Here is an 18,834-nt window from a genome sequence, read left to right on the forward strand (position 1 = left end):
TTTAATTGTTGTCACAAGGTCTTAGATATGCAGTTTAAATGTGATATTCTGATCAATAACAATGCCCAAATATTTAAATGATGTATTCTTTCAATTTCAGTCCATGATATGGTTTGAATCATCATATTAATTATTGGTTACCACTCACAATCGAGAACAGGTTTTAAAATTCCATGTTGTTAATGTGTATGTAGTGGTACTGTTGTATCAAAATGTGTTGTTTCCGAAGAAATATTCAAAATTGTGGCATTTGCCTGCCTAAGAGCTCAGCACCCCTAAATCTTTGTGCAACAATAAAAAAAAGTGATTTAGGGTCGAAATGAAATTGAATGAAGTTAATGTTCATGGAATTTTTTTTCAGTTGATTTGGTTGGGCATAAAAATGTAAAAATGCGCTGATTGATATAAACATTTATAGAGTAGTAAATAATAATTAGTAATTAGTAAATAATCTTAGTGTACTTGGTATTCTATGAAACCTCATCTCTGCCTTATTCCTCACACAGTACTGCTTGTATTTTTGATTGACTTTTTAAATTGTCATTATCTTAGCACTGTATGTTTTAAAACAGCTATCTGTTATTGATTGTAGTGTATACTCTGAGTCTTTGTGAGTAGTTTTCTTCTGTCCTTTGTTACCCACACATTTGTTCTACAATGGTGTTGTGCCGGGGAAATGTACTAATCCAGCACATAACATTTAACTGTAACTATAACTATAACTGACATAACTCGGAATCACCGATAGAGGACACCCAAGTCGTTTGAAATGGAGAAGGTAGGTGGAGCAAGCAATTTCAGAGCACACGAGGTTACAATCCAATGAAACATTTGTAATTTTCTATGTCAATGCAAAAGTGAAACTGGAGTCAAAGTCTTGTGAAGCTGTGATTTATTATTTTCATATGTAATGAAAAAAAAACAAGTGATTAATTCAAGTAAGTACTAGAAAATATTGATCAGTGACAATATTGTTGAAGTGATTGTGTCTCTTTTTCAAGCTTGATCAAAGGAAATGAAAGAGGGAACGACAGAGGAGTAAAAAGAATGAAATCGGCCATTGGCCTGCAGTTTGGTATGACACTCATTATCTGAAGTGGGCCATTCTGAGGAAGGAGTAATCACCACCGTAATCATTGCTCGGTCTTGGCAAACCTGCGCTGTTATTCAAGTGCATCTTATTGCTTATTATCTGAGATAACGTAAACCAATCGATAATCTTTCAACAACAACAGTGAGACACAAAACCCTGTACACACGTGTCCTCCATCTACAAAAGATGTAAGGACATATAATTCTGAAAAAGTCTTTGACAAGGCCTTACGCTGATTCAGTCCAGGAGGAGAAAATTCTCTGTAAAAATATTTACTAAAAGTAAAGTATAAAGCTTATTGTTCTCATCCGGTTCTATGAGGTGGTAGTGTATTGAAGGCCTTGTGACCAAAGGGTGGCACTGCAACCTCACAAATGTCGACTGCTCTTCTTTCGGGCAGGCTGTCTATAATCCAAGGTTTGAAAAGCACTTGTCGCCTCTAAATTGTTCCTACAAAGAGCTTTGAAATACTTGACTTTTCTCCTTCTGTGGTTATGGATTTCCATTTTTCACAATTAAGTGCCATTAAAAGCTAATGTATCCAGTTAAACCACATTAAAGCAGCGATTCGGTGGTCAGTGGCACATTTCCCCCCATCCACAGTAAAAAAAAAACCCAAAATGAACAAAAAAGAAAAAAAAAAATCCAGCAATTTTACTCAATTCAAAAAGATGCATAAAATGGGTCGAATGGAAAATCCAGTTGTGTAAATGTCACAACACTGAACACATTATAAATTGAAGTTGATCAAGATTTTTGTAATACATTGGAGGTATTTATGTTTTCAAGGGTCTGCTTACACACACACACACACACACACACACACACACACACACACACACACACACACACTCATAGTTCATGCTATTTTTCTAACGAATTATATAATGGTACAGATAACCCAAATGTACTTTATTTTGAAAATGTATAATGAAAAGTTTGAAATTAAATACAACACAAGTGAAATATTGTAAAAATAATTATGCGTTACTTCGATTCCACACAAAAAAAGCAGACACAAAAACAAACACTATCCATCATATGCCCCAGCAGCCACCAGGGGACATCACAGTGCCCTCGCCATTCAAAGGTTCTGAGCATGGCAAGGTTCTTAGCACATCATCCATCCATGTATCTTCAATGTTTTATTCAGAACTTTATGGCAGAAATTAAACAAATGTCTAAATAACAGTAAGATATAATACAATTCCATCACCTTACAACATAATTGCACAGGCGAAGCACAGCATTAAATGTATTTTATGTTGTGTATGGATGGAGCAATTGCAATTCTGCACAGTGAATTGAAGCACATTTCCATAGAGGTTAATGAGGGGGCACTCTGAAGTAATTAAAACAAGATCATTATAAGGCAACTGTTTCACATAAGGTACTCACTACAAAATATGCTATACTTAATTAAAACTCTTTGACGACAGCATTTTGTATCTTCCAGGTAATCTGCTGTGAAATTAATCAGGTCCGCAGAATTAAATGAGTCGTTTTGGCAAAGAAAGGTGATTTTGATTCTGCAGTATGCATGACAGGGGTTTCCATTTGGAATGTGTGATCCATATTAAACTGAAAAATAGTTCTTCAGGTTCCCTCCCTAATCTGATTCCAATTTGACTCGTGATGCGACAAGCCAGGGGGAAGTTTAATTGAAACGCCGATGCTTTTTAATTGGATTCCGTTAAGATGTGAAATCGCCTCCTGAATTACGGCTGTGGTGCCTTTAAAAGCTGATACTGACTGGTTTCCAGCGGTGATCAGTTAAGGAGCTGAAATAATGCTGCCATTCATTGGCGTATGTGTATCTGTACCAAGACATTCTTGAATTTAAAGACAAAACGCACACTCGTTTGGTGGCCTTGCATTTCAAAGGTTTCTCTGTTAATGAATGAACCAGCGGTTGGTGAACGTTTAAGACACAAAACAAAGACACAATGCAATACTTCAGCATTTTCTTGCAGAATGGATTCATGGCGTCACACAATTCTGTTAGCTGAACGTTTGCGCTCACCACAGACACGCCCCATTATAATATTATTCTGGATTAAAATGCACTGCTTTCCATTGCAAATACTTCACCTGTCAGATAGCCGATCCGGAGCTAGAAATCATATCATAGTTAAAATGAGGATGTTAACATCCGAATCTGACAAATCCAGTCAGTCCGTGTGTGGGCGGCACACCGTGAGCTTCCTTCACCTCCTCGGGGTCGGTGCTCTTGCAACCTCGTACATTGAGATTTGTATATACTCCCATTCGAGGGCCTGTCTCACCTTAGTGTGTGAAAAATAAATAAATAAATGAAAACATCCCTGCTCTTCCACTGCCGCCTCTTCCACCTACATCTGTGACCCCCTCCGATAAGCTTGGAGTTCATCCCTTTCTCTGATTAGTTTACTAGCAGATTGAATGGCTGTGCCTCACCCTGTTGGCTCTACCTGTGTGCCTGGATCAGCAGGTGGCCACTACACTGTCCAACATGATACTGAAACCATTATTTATTCTCTGCCTGCCCAGCAAGTCCGAGTTTCCCCGGCTCACACGGAATTTATGGCGAGTAGATGCCATCTTTGGCTAGTTTATATACTAGAAAAATGCCGCTGCTGAAATGCAACGCTAATACTATACACACATTACTTGCAAAATTTATTCAACGGGATTTATATTCGAGCAGAGGATCCTGAAAATATGAGGTCATTAATAAGTTCTCCGGCAAGATTCACTCTCCCACCATATAAACTGTGTATATATGTGTGCATTGATGTGTTTATATTTGTTGTCTTGCGTGTTATTTATGGCCCAACCGAAATCCCCAAGACTGTGAAATAACAAGCACAAGAGGGATTTCATGCCTTTTCCTCAACGGAAAGATGTTATTTTCTCAGTCAACACGATGCAGGTTCTTCCCTAACAAACTTTGTTCACTTCCACCACAGCAACAATCTATATATTTCCTGACAAGCCAATAGAATTAAATAGCGTGATTACATATGGGTTCCCACGGGTATAGTGCATTCAGGTTTACTTATGTTACACCTCTGGCCTTTTTATCGTCATTATCAATGGCACGCTGTGCATCATTAGAAAAAGAAAAACAGGCTTGATTCTTTGTGGCGGTGGTGGTGGCGATGGGGGGTTGGTGGGGGGGAGACAGAAAATCAATGCTCAGTTTCCCATGAGCACCTAATTAGCTGGACACTTGTGTGCTGTTAAAACACAGAGCAGATCTCTTTGTCTGCTGGGTCGATAGGGCGAAATGCACGAGAGACACCTTCAGAGCTGATAAAGTGTCAGAGAGGTGAGGAGTAAACACACAAGTGACACTTATGGTCTAGCACGTCTCATACCTACTATATGCTTTGGCAGACTTGATTTCAACTTTATCGGCTAAGTCACAGGGACGTTTTGCACTGAGGCCTCCCCCCCAAAAAAAATAAATAAATTCGTATCCCCTCAATTCCCAAGATGATTTTTGATACACACAAACAGCACAAAAGGCACCACTATCTTTGTGATTTTTTTTTTTAATGCCCGCTTTCCTCAGCAATGACTGACCTTGCAAAACTGTAAATAGTAAGGCAGATACAGGGTTAGCATTGAGGTTCATTTGGGTCAAGAGAAACAGGTTTCTGCAGTTTCGAGTCTAAAGGGAGGTCAAACGGTCTACTGTACGGGGAAATTTTCAAAGGTATAAAGACAAGACAAAGAATGCCTCAAAATTCAAATAGAGTCATTCTCACAAATGACACCTCAGTGAGCATCTCAAGGATGAATTCCACAAGTATGTTTTCATTTTTCTAAAGATTATGTGTGTGTGTGTGTGTGTGTGTGTGTGTGAAGATGACACAAAATGGTCCAAATTATGGCAAAGAGCAATAACCTGAGGACACCATACAACCGAAATTTGAATTTTTGTCACAAGAAACGATCTGGCTGATCAGTAATATATGAGCAATACAATTATGGCAAAACAAGTGCGGTATACAGTTACTTAAACCATACTTACTGAAAAAGCAACCAGACAACTCAAAATGTTCTGACATTTTGGAAAACAGATGTATAACTTGTTTCTTATTAATTGCATTATAGCGATACCCAGCTAATCCAGCAATAACTAAAAATGGCAGTAGGTGACAGTATTGTTCTGCAAACACAATCTATGACTGTTGGTGCTCATTTTTTGTGTCTTGTGAACGGGTGAGTGGTTTTACTTTAGTGTAATTTTATTACAATGTTTGCTCAGGGTTAGGGTTAGGGCAAAACCCTTTTCATACATGTATGACAGTTTACAATTTTGAAAAAAAAAAGATAGCTTTTATAATGGTGACATTTTGAACCTAGAACAAATTACCTAATTTCTGGCCTACAGAGCGCACCAGATTATAAACCTCAGCCAGTACATTTGTAAAGGAAATACCATTTGGTACATACATAAGCAGCACCTGTGTAAAAGCCGCAAGTGCCCACATTGAAACACACGAGATATTTACAAAGAAAGATGGTACACAGAAAGAGTAAGTTTTAATACCTTAGCTTCTCTTAAAATAGCAACAACACGATAGCATGAACAGGGTTAGTTAAAAAAAAAAAAAATACCGTTTTAAAAAAAAAAAACAGCTGCAGCAGCAACACGGTAGTATAGCACCAACAGAGTCAGTAAAAAAAAAAAAAAAAAACATAACCAAATCACTGAGACGCAGCAGTAACACAGCAGCAATATGCTAGCATAGTGCTAACGCGAGCGCAGTGCTTACAGGGCCGGTAAAAAAACAACATACCTGTAAAAGTCACTTCCTTGGCACATATATTCCACTGGTCTCACTCTTACCTTTTCCGCTCGAGTGCACACTTGCGACCGTTAGAAAAAATGCACAAATTAGCCGCAGCACCACATAAGCTGCAGGGTTGAAAGCGTGTGAAAAAAGTCGCAGTTTACAGGCCGGAAATTACGGTAATGTGCTTTATTTTCATTTGGGAACACTTGCTTCCAACTCAACCAATCGCAGAGCAGGTTATGAATTTTAAGGTTACACCAAATTCATTCATTTGTATTTGTTTTGGTATTTGCTGTTGGTATTCCAATAAAGATATTGAGTAATAATTATGTTTGGACAATTGAGCAACAACAACTTGTAGGTTCTGAATAGTGTGTTCAAAATATAAATAGTGGCTGTAAATGATAAAAAGCTTTGTATAAAAAGGCTTCGACTTCATTGAAGCTGGAATAGGCTCATAAAACAAGTGCTGAATATATGTATTTTTAACTTGAGTGCCAGGTGGAAGGCAGTCTTCTTAAATAGCTTCTGACTCAATTGGTCTCCCAGCAGCAACGTTCAATAAAAAAAAAAAGGGAAGAGGTGAGAAGGGAAAAAAAAAAAAAAAATCGAAAATGCCCCATCCTTTTCTGTAACCTGTCAGAGTGACACTTGCAAACTTCCACTATAGACAAGGTGGCAGCACAAAGGCAGATAGATGGTGGGGAATAAAAGGACCTTCTCATGGCAAACTTTCTGGAAATGTCAGCCTTTCAAGCTGTTGAGAAGACCTATTTCATATCTATTACAGCAGGCATTCTGTGGCCGATATTTCCGATTTCAGTCCTGCAAATCCACTGCCAATCTTCTGCCCTTAAGAATCTCTGCCAGCCCGGATGCATTATTCGTCCTAGCTCCTCTCCCCCCCTCTTTTGATGTGACAGAACAAACCGCGACCTATTAGGATTAAGGCTTTGAAAAGATCTTTGAAGCTGTTCAAGGTTCCTTTAAACTGGGGAATGACAATATAAGCTGTGCGGCAGCAGATGCCAAATGGAGTGATTGCTAGTGCTCCTCGGGGAGGTCTGCTGTCACAAAACGCACAGACATACAAACAGTCGCAAACGTGGATGCGCCTGTGCACGCGCAACTTGCAGCATCCACCAGTACTCAAAGCAAGATACTACACTTGTACTTTAAAGTGCATGTATACATGACAGATTTTTTTTTTTTGAAAGACAATCTTTAATTGTTATGATTTCACATTCTCATGTACATATTTGTTCTCTGCCTACAGCAAATGACGGTATTACAGAGTGGAGCAGTGAGCTAGTTATAATGGCCGGGGGTCATTTGGGGTTTCAGGTGACTTGCTCAAGTGCACATTTGTGGCCAGTACTGTTATTAAGCATTCAGCTACAGCTGCTCCAAAAGCGATCAGGAAATTTGAGTTCATTGTATGGCTAGTGCTAACATTGATCATGCGACCTATCACATGCAAACCAAGCACATTTGATTTGGCCTATAGAATAATGGCTGCTATTGTTCAGGCAGGTTTGGATCATTGCTGACTTTAGTGTCACTGCGACAGGATCATAGAAAATCAATTATGCATCTCAGCATTTGCAGTATTGGAGAAAAATAAACTATACATCCACATCCATCCATCCATTATCTGAGCCGCTTATCCTTACGAGGGTTGCAGGAGTGCTGGAGCAAATCCCAGGTGTCATTGGACAGGAGGCAGGTACACCCTGAACTGATTGCCAGCTAACTGCAGGACACGTAGTGACAGAACCTCGTTTTAACAGATATTGGAAATAAGGGACCATCTGGACTGTATATGTGTCCAAAAACAGTTTCCAGTTGTCCTGAACCAAGTTATTTAACAGTAGGTTAGGAGGGTCACTACGGTGGATGTGTATATGTTTCTTGTGAGTTGTTGGGGGAGTTGGGCTTGGCGCAGTTTCCTGAGAAATCCAATTAACCCCCCCCATCAATAATAGAGGGATTGAGTGTTCAGTGTGTTTTGATTTCCTGATTTCCATGATCCTCTCCTTTATCTTGGTTTTCAGGCTGTGTCCACAGATACCAAGTTTATAAGCAGCAGGTATCAAGTACAGAGAGATGTGAGCTGATCGACCAAGATGAGGCTTTGGTGGTGGCATCTGCTATGTTTGTGTGGACCTGGTCCAAAATGTGTGTGTGAAGTTTCCTGCTCCTGTCATAACACAGTGCAGATGTGTGTGACCTGCTCCCTCAATGGTGGCGTCTGGGATGAAAGAGTCCAGCCAAGTTTCATTTAGTATCATCACACTGGAATTCAGACGGTGAGTGCTAATTCATAGTCAGACAGTGAAGAAAATAAGTATTTGAACACCCTGCTATATTGCAAGTTCCCCCACTTAGAAATCATGGAGGGGTCTGAAATTTTCATCGTAGGTGTATGTCCACTGTGAGAGAGATAATCTAAAAAGAAAAATCCAGAAATCAGAATGTATGATCTTTTAACGATTTGTGATACAGCTGCAAATAAGTATTTGAACACCTGTCTATCAGCTAGAATTCTGACCCTCAAAGACCTGTTAGTCCGCCTTTAAAAGTCCACCTCCACTTCATGTATTATCCTGACTCAGATGCACCTGTGTGAGGTCGTTAGCTGCATAAAGACACCTGTCCACCCCATACAGTCAGTAAGACTCAAACCTGTAACATTGCCAAGACTAAAGAGCTATCCAAAGACACCAGAGACAAAATTGTACAACTCCACACAGCTGGAAAGGGCTACGGAGAAATTGCCAAGCAGCTTGGTGAGAAAAGGTGCACTGTTGGAGCAATCATTAGAAAATGGAAGAAGCTAAATATGACGGGGCAATCTCAATCGGAGTGGAGCCTCGTACAAGATATCACCTCATGGGGTCTCAATGATCCTTAGAAAAGTGAGGAATCAGCCCAGGACTACACGACAACACTTGGTCAATGATCGGAAAAGAGATGGGACCACCGTTTCCAAGGTGACTGTTGGTAATACACTAAAACGTCATGGTTTGAAATCATGAATGGCACGGAAGGTGCCCCTGCTTAAACAACCACATGTCAAGGCCCGTCTTACGTTTGCCAATGACCATTTGGACGATACAGAGGAGTCATGGGAGGACGTTTTGTGGTCAGATGAGACCATAATTGAACTTTTGGGTCATACTTCCACTAACCGTGTTTGGAGAAAGATGAATGATGAGTTCCTTCCCAACAACACCATCCCTACTGTGAACCATGGGGGTGGTAGCATCATCCTTTGGGTTTTTTTTTTTTTTCATCACATGGGACAGGATGACTTCACTGTATTAAGGAGAGGATGACCACAGTCATAAATTGTGAGATTTTGGGGAAAAATCTCTTTCCCTCAGTCGAAGCATTGAAGATGGGTGGTGGCTGGGTCTTTCAACATGACAATGACCCAAAGCACACAGCCAGGAAAACCAAAGAGTGGCTCCGTAAGAACCATATCAAGGTTCTGGCGTGGCCTAGCTAGTCTCCAGACCTAAACCCAATAGAAAATCTCCGTGTTTCTCACCGACAGCCCAGAAACTTGTCTGATCTCGAGAAGATCTGTTGGAGGAGTTCGGCCAAAATCCCTCCTGCAGTGTGTGCAAACTTGGTGAAAACATTGACCTCTGTAATTTCAAAGAAAGGCTACTGTCCCAAATATTAACATTGTTTTTCTCAAATGTTCAAATACTTATTTGCAGCTGTATCACACAAATAAATCATGCATTGTGATTTCTGGATTTTTCTTTTTTGTTCAAATTCTTGTTTTCTTCACTGTAGCTCATCCGTCTAGTTGTTCTGTGACTAGGAGCTGGTGCGAAACCACAAATAGGAGGGTATTCACTGTATTTGGAGTGGCCTTTATTTGTTCAAGTGGATGCTGCACTTGATATTTTTCTCCTGTTTATGCTTTTGCTTATACAGACATTTGGTTTTTGCTCTCTGTTTTAAAAGTACATGACAGGGTAAGCCAAGTATCAAAACAACCCGCTACTTCAACTGCGTCTCTTTACAGGCACGTCATCAGGAAACTAAAATGTGAAGGACAGGCTCACATTCAAGATGGCGCTTTCATAACCCACTTGTGCAGCCCAATTATTAAGTTTATGCGTATGTATACATTGACATGCTTTGGGAAGAGTTTATCTGAAAATTAAGGGTATTTAAGGTGGCTGATTTTTCAGCACGAAGCTCTTCAGACATATTGAAAACTTCCATTTTTATCACTGTTCAACTCTTTGCCACTGACAGCACATCTGATGATACTGGAATGATGGAACTCCAAAGTAATGCAAAAGCGAGCAAATTAAATAGAATTAGTATTCTGTTTCCAGTGCACATTGCTTCAGTCAGACAGATGTGTCAAGAGTCCAAATATCATTGCTATGCATTGCTCACAATCAAAAAAGAATTTTGCTTTCTGTTATCTAATCACTCTGAGCATCACTTATCATCCCTGCCTCGTAACCCTGAGGAAGCAGAGGACATTTACGATATCAAATATTCAAAACGTGTGAGATTTATCACAGCAAATTTCACAGGTGATCCTATTTAGATATTCAGCACATGTTCGGCGTGGTGTCTCGTGCCCCGGTGTGAGATGTCACCGAGAGACAGTCACTACAGATTGTCGATGTGAGGAGAAACGGAGCCACAGGGCACTCGGGGTAAAGGCTTCTCATTACATAGTCAGAAAGACAAGTTCTCAGGAAACTGCCACCATAGAGCACATATTGATCTGCCATTGCATCTTATCTTGGAGACTCTAGATTAAAATGCTCAACATTGGCTCTCCCTGGCAGACTGAAGCCCTTTCTACTGTATATCCATAAGTGGAGCAGCCTTTAATCTCCCCATGAAGTAGTGATATCCAATCACTAAAGAGACACATGCAAAATTGCTCTCTCTGTGGAGAATAGATACTTTGCAATCACCTTTTTATCAAATAACACCATCAGTTTTTGGTGTTGCCACTGTTAGTCTTTGAAAACTTTGCTAAGTGTGAACGCACGGGAGTGAGAGGTATTATTTTTACCCTTGTTGATTTGTTGCTATAATAGTTAATTAGCCAGATTGAGTGAAACTAGAATGATAAATGAGTGATATTGTTGCGATTACAATTATTTTGTGAATGTTCAAGAATATTTAAGTTAAGTTTATTAGGCAAAAACTGAACCATGACAGGTAAGAGGCATCGTCTTCAATGCCGAATTTAGGACGGTTAAAAAAAAAAAAACAACAGGTATTGCTTTGATTGTGGGCATCATGGTGAGGTATTGATTTTCATTTCTTCCTCCCAGTTCAGAGGTTTTGGTTTTGAATCCCGGGTCAGACCCTCCTGTTTGGAATTTGCATTTTCTCACTGTGCTTGGATGGGTTTTTCGATGTGTATTCTGCCACCCCGCATGTTAGGTTCATTTAATTATGCATGAGTGTGAATGGTTTTCTATATGTGAACTGCCAATAACTAGCAACCTCTTCACAGTTTTCTCCCGTCTCTCTCTTTCCAAGTGAGCTGGGATAAGTTCCAGCTTGTCGTTTTGATTAATGCTTAAACTTATTGAGTGTGAGTCTAGCTTAATATTTGTGTCAATGGCCTTGTCTGACTTTGGCCCCTAACATCTCTGTATTTCATTTTCTTTGTGCGCAGGTATTATACTCCAAACAGCTCTAGCTCTTTTTTATTCTGAACGGAGATGGCTGTGGATCACATCCTCTTGGGTCTCATTCAATGTCCCATCCAAACAGCTGAGGAGAGTAGAGACTGACAGATGGCATAAACGTCAAGGAGATGTGTTGCCGTATCACGTCATCTGAAATTATGGCCAAATAAACCTTTGACTTTTAAAAGTGTTTTCAAAGTACAGCAGTGGATCTGATGAGTTGTGTAGCTCCCGTTGCCCAGTCCTTGCCTCTCCATGCTCTTATGATGCAATGAGGGGCGATATGACAGCCTAGAGTAGCTGGACAAGGCTGATAATGAACAGGGTTTTGGAAGTGTCAGAGTTCAAAATAAAGCTGTCGGCCAGAGCCCATTCATCATCGTTGATGTTCATTGATGAGGAAACTGGAAGTCCCAAATGGGGCATTGTTTCCTAGAAATAGTGCCTGTTGATAGTCTGAGAGCCGCATTTGTTTTTAGTCTCTGGCTGGAGGAGCTCATTTTAAGAGGTTTAATGGTGCGTCTAACTGGTCCAAACACTGCTTTGGAAACATGCTTCTACTATTGGCCCAGGGATGTCTTCCTCTTACTAAACAATCTCTAAACAATAAGACGTGACTAATCCTGTGTGAATGGCATAACACTGCCATATTGTCAAATTTGGGTTTCCTCTGTACGACTTCTGTGACATATTTGGATTACACCGTGGCACCATTTGATTGGCGTCACGGCTGCCTCATGGCCCAATTTCTGCTCCTCTGCACCTTCTTTACTGTAAAAAAAAAAAAAACAGGAGAGGCTTCATGAAGTGCATTACTCATGCTATTGTTCAGCTAATCATATCCTCTCCAACAACAACAGGGTGTGACAAGATAGGAACTATTAATGCTGTATCGCCTCATCTGAAATGATGAAATTATGTGTGCATGGGGTAGGGCATCTTGGAAGGAAGTACAAATCAGTCTGTACAGCTTCCATTTTGCATATCGCCTTGAAAGAAAACAGTAATGTTCAATGTTATCTACTTTGCATTCTATTAGAATCAGGTTAATTTAGTGGCAAAGATTTTAAAACCTGTTCATATCGTCCCATCTAGTCGTGTCTTTGAGTGCTCTCTGTTTGTAAGGTGTTCTAATTTAATATCATGTGAGATAACACATCTTACTGATGCTTGATCTGGGATATTACGAGCAGATTTGGAGATGCTGGAACCATAATTAAATTCAAATTGTAATGACCTTACCTTACCAGAAGAATGGAAGTCCATCTGCTAGTTTATTTGGATGACCTGATATGCCTTGTTTTTTGGAGGGATTCAAAGGACATATCACATACACTTTAGTTAATTTACATAATTACAATGTACAGTATAAATATTTGAGTGTATGTATACTACACAAACATATGAATTCAATTATTGTGTTTTCCAATTTCTCTTAAATATTGTACACAAATCGTGCGTGAGCACTCGTCAGATAATCCATCCATATCACAAGTATGGCACACCGAGATGCTGATTAGGCAGCATGATTATGGCACGGGTATGTGTGAGGGTGCCCTCAATCAAAGGCTACTCTCAAATCTGCTTGGGTGGGTGGTTCAAAAATCCAGTCAATATCTGGTGTGACAATACGTAGTAAAGATAAGGCTTGACTGTGAGTACAGTATTCTCATTCATCCAGATCAATTGAAGAGCAGTCTTCTGACCTTTGATTGAGAGACATTTCATTGAACACAGCCATTTTTTTTTAAAGTGAGAAGCTCTCTTAGTCTCTGTCATTTTAGACCAAGTTTTGAAAAACTCTACATATGAAGTGTTGAGATACCATATAAGTTTGTGTTATTATTATTATTATTAAATAATAAGGGAATGATATATATGTATATACAGTGTACACATTTATTATTAATTTACATTTAACTGTGTTCGCTTGTTTTCGTGTGGTTGAATGGCTAAAAATTAGCCGTTAGCTCGAAGGAAGGGCTGCTATAGTCAACGCTATCCCGGTGAGGATGTCAGGACTTGCTCTTAAATTCAACAATGAGTATGCTCAATGTGTAGTACATCGTTCCTCTGGCAAACAAATCACTCATCGTACTAGTACATTGCATCATAGCGTAACGCAAACAAACGAATCACTGATCAGTAACCCTAGTTCACCAGTTCAGAGAGTGAATCACTCAGTTTACTTGAGACCCTCCTGTGCCTGCACAGCGCTGCCTGCTCATCGGTCATTTGTAGACATGAGTGACATCGCCGGTGAGTCGCAACTCAGTCCTACCCCTGACTCCATGCTCGCTGCTCATTGGTCATTCAAGAAATCATCATTAGTAAGTGGAAGAACTCATTCAACAATTCAGTTTCTGCACCTCACGTCGGTGGGCGGTGGCCAAGCAAAATGAATGAATCATTTCAAAAACTGATTTGGTTCAGTCTGTTCACTAAACAGATTCATTCTTATGTTCATTCATTCTTCTTATTCTTCCCATTGGTGAACGTGACAACACTTACTTACTTCCTCGTTGGGGAGGGTTTGGTTCTCTGCTACTGCTGGTAGAATCAGACAATATCCAAAAATCAGATGAATCCAGATCGAGCTCTGACTCACTTGTATCATTCTCGTCATCAACGAGACTGAAGTTTGTGAAGCACGTGGCCTGGTAGAACTTGGGGCTTGCTTAGTGGTGGTGCCCTTCTTCCTCACCGAGTGCTGAAGCGTCATAGTCTTTTTTTTCTTTTGACTCATCTAACCTTTGCCGATGATGAAGTTTTCTTCCCAAACCCTCCATGATTGTCAATTTTTTTCATGTTCTTGACTTTTCCATCACCTTTTTTTTTTCAATGCTGTTCTTTCACATCTTTTTTCTCACTGGTCTTCTTCTGCGCTTCCTCCCATAGTCTGCACTGACCTCTTCTGAAATGCACTTGTGCCATCTAGTGTCTGGCTCTATGTGGATTAAAATTACTCTCAGGCCAGATCCTTTGGTGAGGAGTTACATCAACACATTCTGTTGTCTCTGGCACAAAAAAAAAAAACAAAAAACAAAAAAAACCCACAAGAGATGTAAAACCACGTCTTTAACATAATATGATCGGGTTTCAAATGACAAAGAATAGCATTTTGAGTATTAGATGAGTTAAGGGAAGTCTTGATGTCATAAGAGACCTAACAATAAGGCATAGTTAGAACAGACTAGCCAGTCAGGCTAAATTTGTCCTTTACTCTGATCAGGGCATAAGATGATCTTTAAGGTAAAGCTGCTGAATGGGGATGTCTTGGCCTGGTGTGATTACCCACAGTCTGCAGTTGTGAGGTCAGGTTGGATGCACTTCCAAATTCATAAAAAATGACTCTGATGATAGAAAAATGTAAATTCACTTCTTGTGTAATAGCTCTGGTGGACATTTCTGCAGTTAGTGTTCCAAATACACGTTTTCTCAAAACTCGCGACATCTTTATGATTGTACAGTGTGGTGAAACTGCACATTTTCGAGTGGCCTTTTCTTTTGGGCAGTCTAAGACACACCTATGAAATAATCATCCAATCATCATCTTCACTATCAGATTAGGGCATATTTCTAAATAAAATTGGAGAGATTTGTCTTAGATCTTTGAGTTGAACCCCCCCCCCCCAAAAAAAAAAAAAACAACACTTTTGTTCACAGCATACTTGAGATATTACTTTTTCTTCTACTTCTATTTTAGTATCCTTTTTCATGAATATGAATTAGTTTTTCCCGATGGGCTGGACCCCAGTGTAACAAATCAAGGGCTCTTGTTTTACCAAAGAGGTGTATCGAGGATGTGGCGCTGCATCCTACATTATATAGGGATCTGTCTACTACACCTTTTAAAACAGCAGAAGTCAAACCTCTCATGAAGTTCTCTTGCTTCCTGATTGTTTTCCAGCTTGATTCGCTTGGATTCTTAAATGATAGGCTCATATATGGCTCAGCCTTTGTTTATGTCGGAGTGCATTGGTTGGCTGCATCTTTTAAGTGTGATGAGATATGCAAGCGCAATCATATATTTCTATGTCTGGCCGATGGAGAGGCAGTTTTTCACTCCTCATTTGTGGTTCAATTGCAAAGTGTGTATTGCCTGTTTTTCCGGAAAGAAAATAGATGGCTGTGTCACTCAGTATTCATAAACAGCTCGTCTGTTTGTTGTACCCTGTCAACGCAAATGATAGCAATTCTATTTGTCTCATGAGAAAGATAGTGTTACAAAGTCTGAATAGTAGTCTTCATGAAAGTGATGGTTTGTCCATTCTGAAGGTTTTTTTTTCCAGACGTAATCTACAAGTTTCATTCCGAAACTCCTTGAAATGTTTTGTAACGGCATATTACTTCTCAAGTCATCAGGAGAAAACTTGATACAAGGGCTGGTAATTAGAAACAGCCCGTTCAAAATGAATGGTACACCGCAGTGAACAGAACAACATTCTTTAAGCACCCAAAACCCCACCAAAAACAATCATGTACACGGTCCACCTGCATCTACCTCACAGCCTTATATCGTTCAGCACTTGAAGCGAACACACAGCTCTATCAAGTCACAAAAGAATAACATCCTCAGTTTTGCGGAGAGGAGGTGTGTCTCCTTTTACCTTGTTGAGAGAGGGAGACAGACTAAGAAGAGGAAAGAGGCTACCTCTGTTTTGTTCACCCCTCTTTCTAACTGGTAGTGTTTGACTTCCCCCAGCCAGGAGTGGGTAATTCTGGAGCCCTGTGTGAGGTTGTTAGATCACTGAGGCCCAAGACAGCACCATTCTTTGCAGACCCTTGACAGCAAATATGTGGTAATGATATTGTCTCCTGCTGGGTAATAACACACAATTCAGTCTGCCACATACTGCAGGCACTGGGGAGAAAAAATAGAGGGCAGGGGAGGAAAAAAAAAAGAAATTACACTGAAGTACTGGAGGAAAATGACAAGAGAAATGTCTTCATCGTCAAGTTGTTCACACCGCAGGACTTTGTAGTGGGAACAAATGTTTTATTTAACAAAGCTCACAAAAGAATGGCCTCATGGAAAAGGTACTGTATAGAGTGAATTGCGTTAATTATTATTATTTTTTTAATAGTTTACCTTCCTATGTAGTGACACCTAGAATTCAACCTGATAAATAAAAATCAAAGTGTGCTACAACCCATCAATGCCTGGCCTGAAGTGTTCTTCAATATATAAAAAAGTATTAGGGCCACATGGACAAAAAAAGAAATTAGGTGTTAGACTTTATCCAAGTCATCACTTTACAGTTGACATATAAGTCCTATAGTTTTAAGAAGTGCACTGTTCGTTTCCGAGAAAGAATATCATATTTTGTATTACGGGGATCGAGGTCCTCATCTTTGCAGAAGGAAGTTGTATATTCTTGAGGGGAAAAAAGTGTCATTCTAAGATTTATATCACTTGTATTAGACTCCTTCGCCATCAAGTTATATCAATGTTATCAAAGGGTTTTGTTTTAACATGTTAATATGACCCTAAACACTTATTACACTGGTTTGGTTTTTGTCACTATTTTTTGTGAATTTAATAAACGACTGTTTTCCTTGTGTAATTTAGGACAAAACGGTGAATCTATGTAACAATGAGTGCTAACAAAACATGCCTTCGAGTGATTAAAGCTTTTGTGGTCACCCTGCATAATTAGCGGCTAGTATGAACAGCATTTTCCTGCCATGGAGACTTTGCATTCTTAACCATGCAGACCACACTGGCAGCTTCAACCTTAACCTTTGTGTTGCTCCACTTGCTACTCAGCTTGTAACTGTCAACACAATCCATCACTGGCCAATCAGGGCTCAGGCTGGGGGCCAGTCTCCCCGCTGTACTGTGAAATTGTGGCATGTGATCCTTAATGTAGACAAGACATTGGTACAATACATCAGGTGTCAGTGGGGGTTTCTTCTGTACTAGTCTATTAGCCTCCTGCTGAGCCCCTTGCTGCCAAGACTTATTCCAGGGGATAAGAACGAATAATAGTGCTACATCGGGATGTCTCTCACACATTGGCTTCAGCCGCACTCGGGCCAGAGGCTGGATGTCAGACAAGTCCCGTTCAGAAAGTCCATGCAGCTGCCAAGTTTTATGACTCAGAAACAATCAGAAAAAAATCCCCACGTCAAATTAAGGGATTATTTACATGACACCGTTAATGGCCACATTTTCAAGCATGAAAACAAAAAAAATTTTGAAATTGTGTCCACAAATCTTGATGATGTTATTATTAATTCTGTGTAAATATTTAGATGAGTCATTATTTAAAAAAAAAATGACGTGTGGTAAATTCTAACACTAAAAAAGCACTTTAAACCCCTTGAAACACACACACACACACACACACACACACACACACACACCACACACACACACACACACGCACACACACACACACGCACACACACACACCGCACACACACACACACGCACACACACACACACACACAACACACACGCACACGCACACCACACACACGCACACACACACACACACACACACGCACACACCACACACACACACACCACACACACACACACCACGCACACGCACACGCACACACACACACACACATACACACACATAGTATATATACATAGCTAGATAGACAAATTGTATTGCTAACTACTGACTATGACACGTACTGTATATTTTAACAGGTTCAGGTGTTTTGAGAGGTCCATTTGAACAGGTAAATTTTCATCAAGTTTAACAAAAGTTTAACATGACAGAAAATGATTGATAACAAGTCATTGATGTGTAAACCAAATTACATACTTATTCCTTCACATCCTTCCGTAAAGGGATACTGTACTTTTTCCGTGGTAATTTTTTTTGTCGTTGCAACAGTACAAAGTTGTCTTGTAATGACATTGAAAATATGGTGAAAAAAATGAACATACCACAAAACAAGAATGTGGTCAGGCCAGCTGCTGCAATATTTTTTCATACTATGCACTACAGTAAGACACAGTCAATGCCTACAAAGGTAAACTTCAAAATAAAAGCCTGGACATTGGTGCTTTCTTAGTATTTTATGTTGAAGTTGACCTTTGTATTGCATTGGCAGCGTCTTACCGTAACGCATAGTATGAAGAATCGTAGTGGTAGCTTGCTTGCTTTGTATTTTTGACTGAAATGAACCCAGGTTAAATAAATAAATAAATAAATGAAAACAGCCTGTAGTGTAATTGTGAATTTAATCTCTTGTCCTATGGAACATGCATTCATGACCTGTGTATAACAAGATGACACAC

General features: G+C 39.8%; 1 long non-coding RNA gene across 1 annotated transcript; it reads right to left on the bottom strand.

The window, feature by feature from the left end:
* Positions 1 to 11,049: 11,049 nt before the first annotated feature.
* LOC133513387 (uncharacterized) lies at positions 11,050 to 14,487 on the bottom strand. The gene is made up of 2 exons (XR_009798481.1): positions 14,086 to 14,487; positions 11,050 to 12,341 (listed from the first exon to the last, which is right to left on the bottom strand). It is a non-coding gene; the product is annotated as an uncharacterized LOC133513387 (long non-coding RNA).
* Positions 14,488 to 18,834: the final 4,347 nt, after the last annotated feature.

The sequence above is a fragment of the Syngnathoides biaculeatus genome, chromosome 15 (genome assembly GCF_019802595.1).
Source record: "Syngnathoides biaculeatus isolate LvHL_M chromosome 15, ASM1980259v1, whole genome shotgun sequence".
In the NCBI taxonomy this organism is placed as follows: Eukaryota; Metazoa; Chordata; class Actinopteri; order Syngnathiformes; family Syngnathidae; genus Syngnathoides; species Syngnathoides biaculeatus.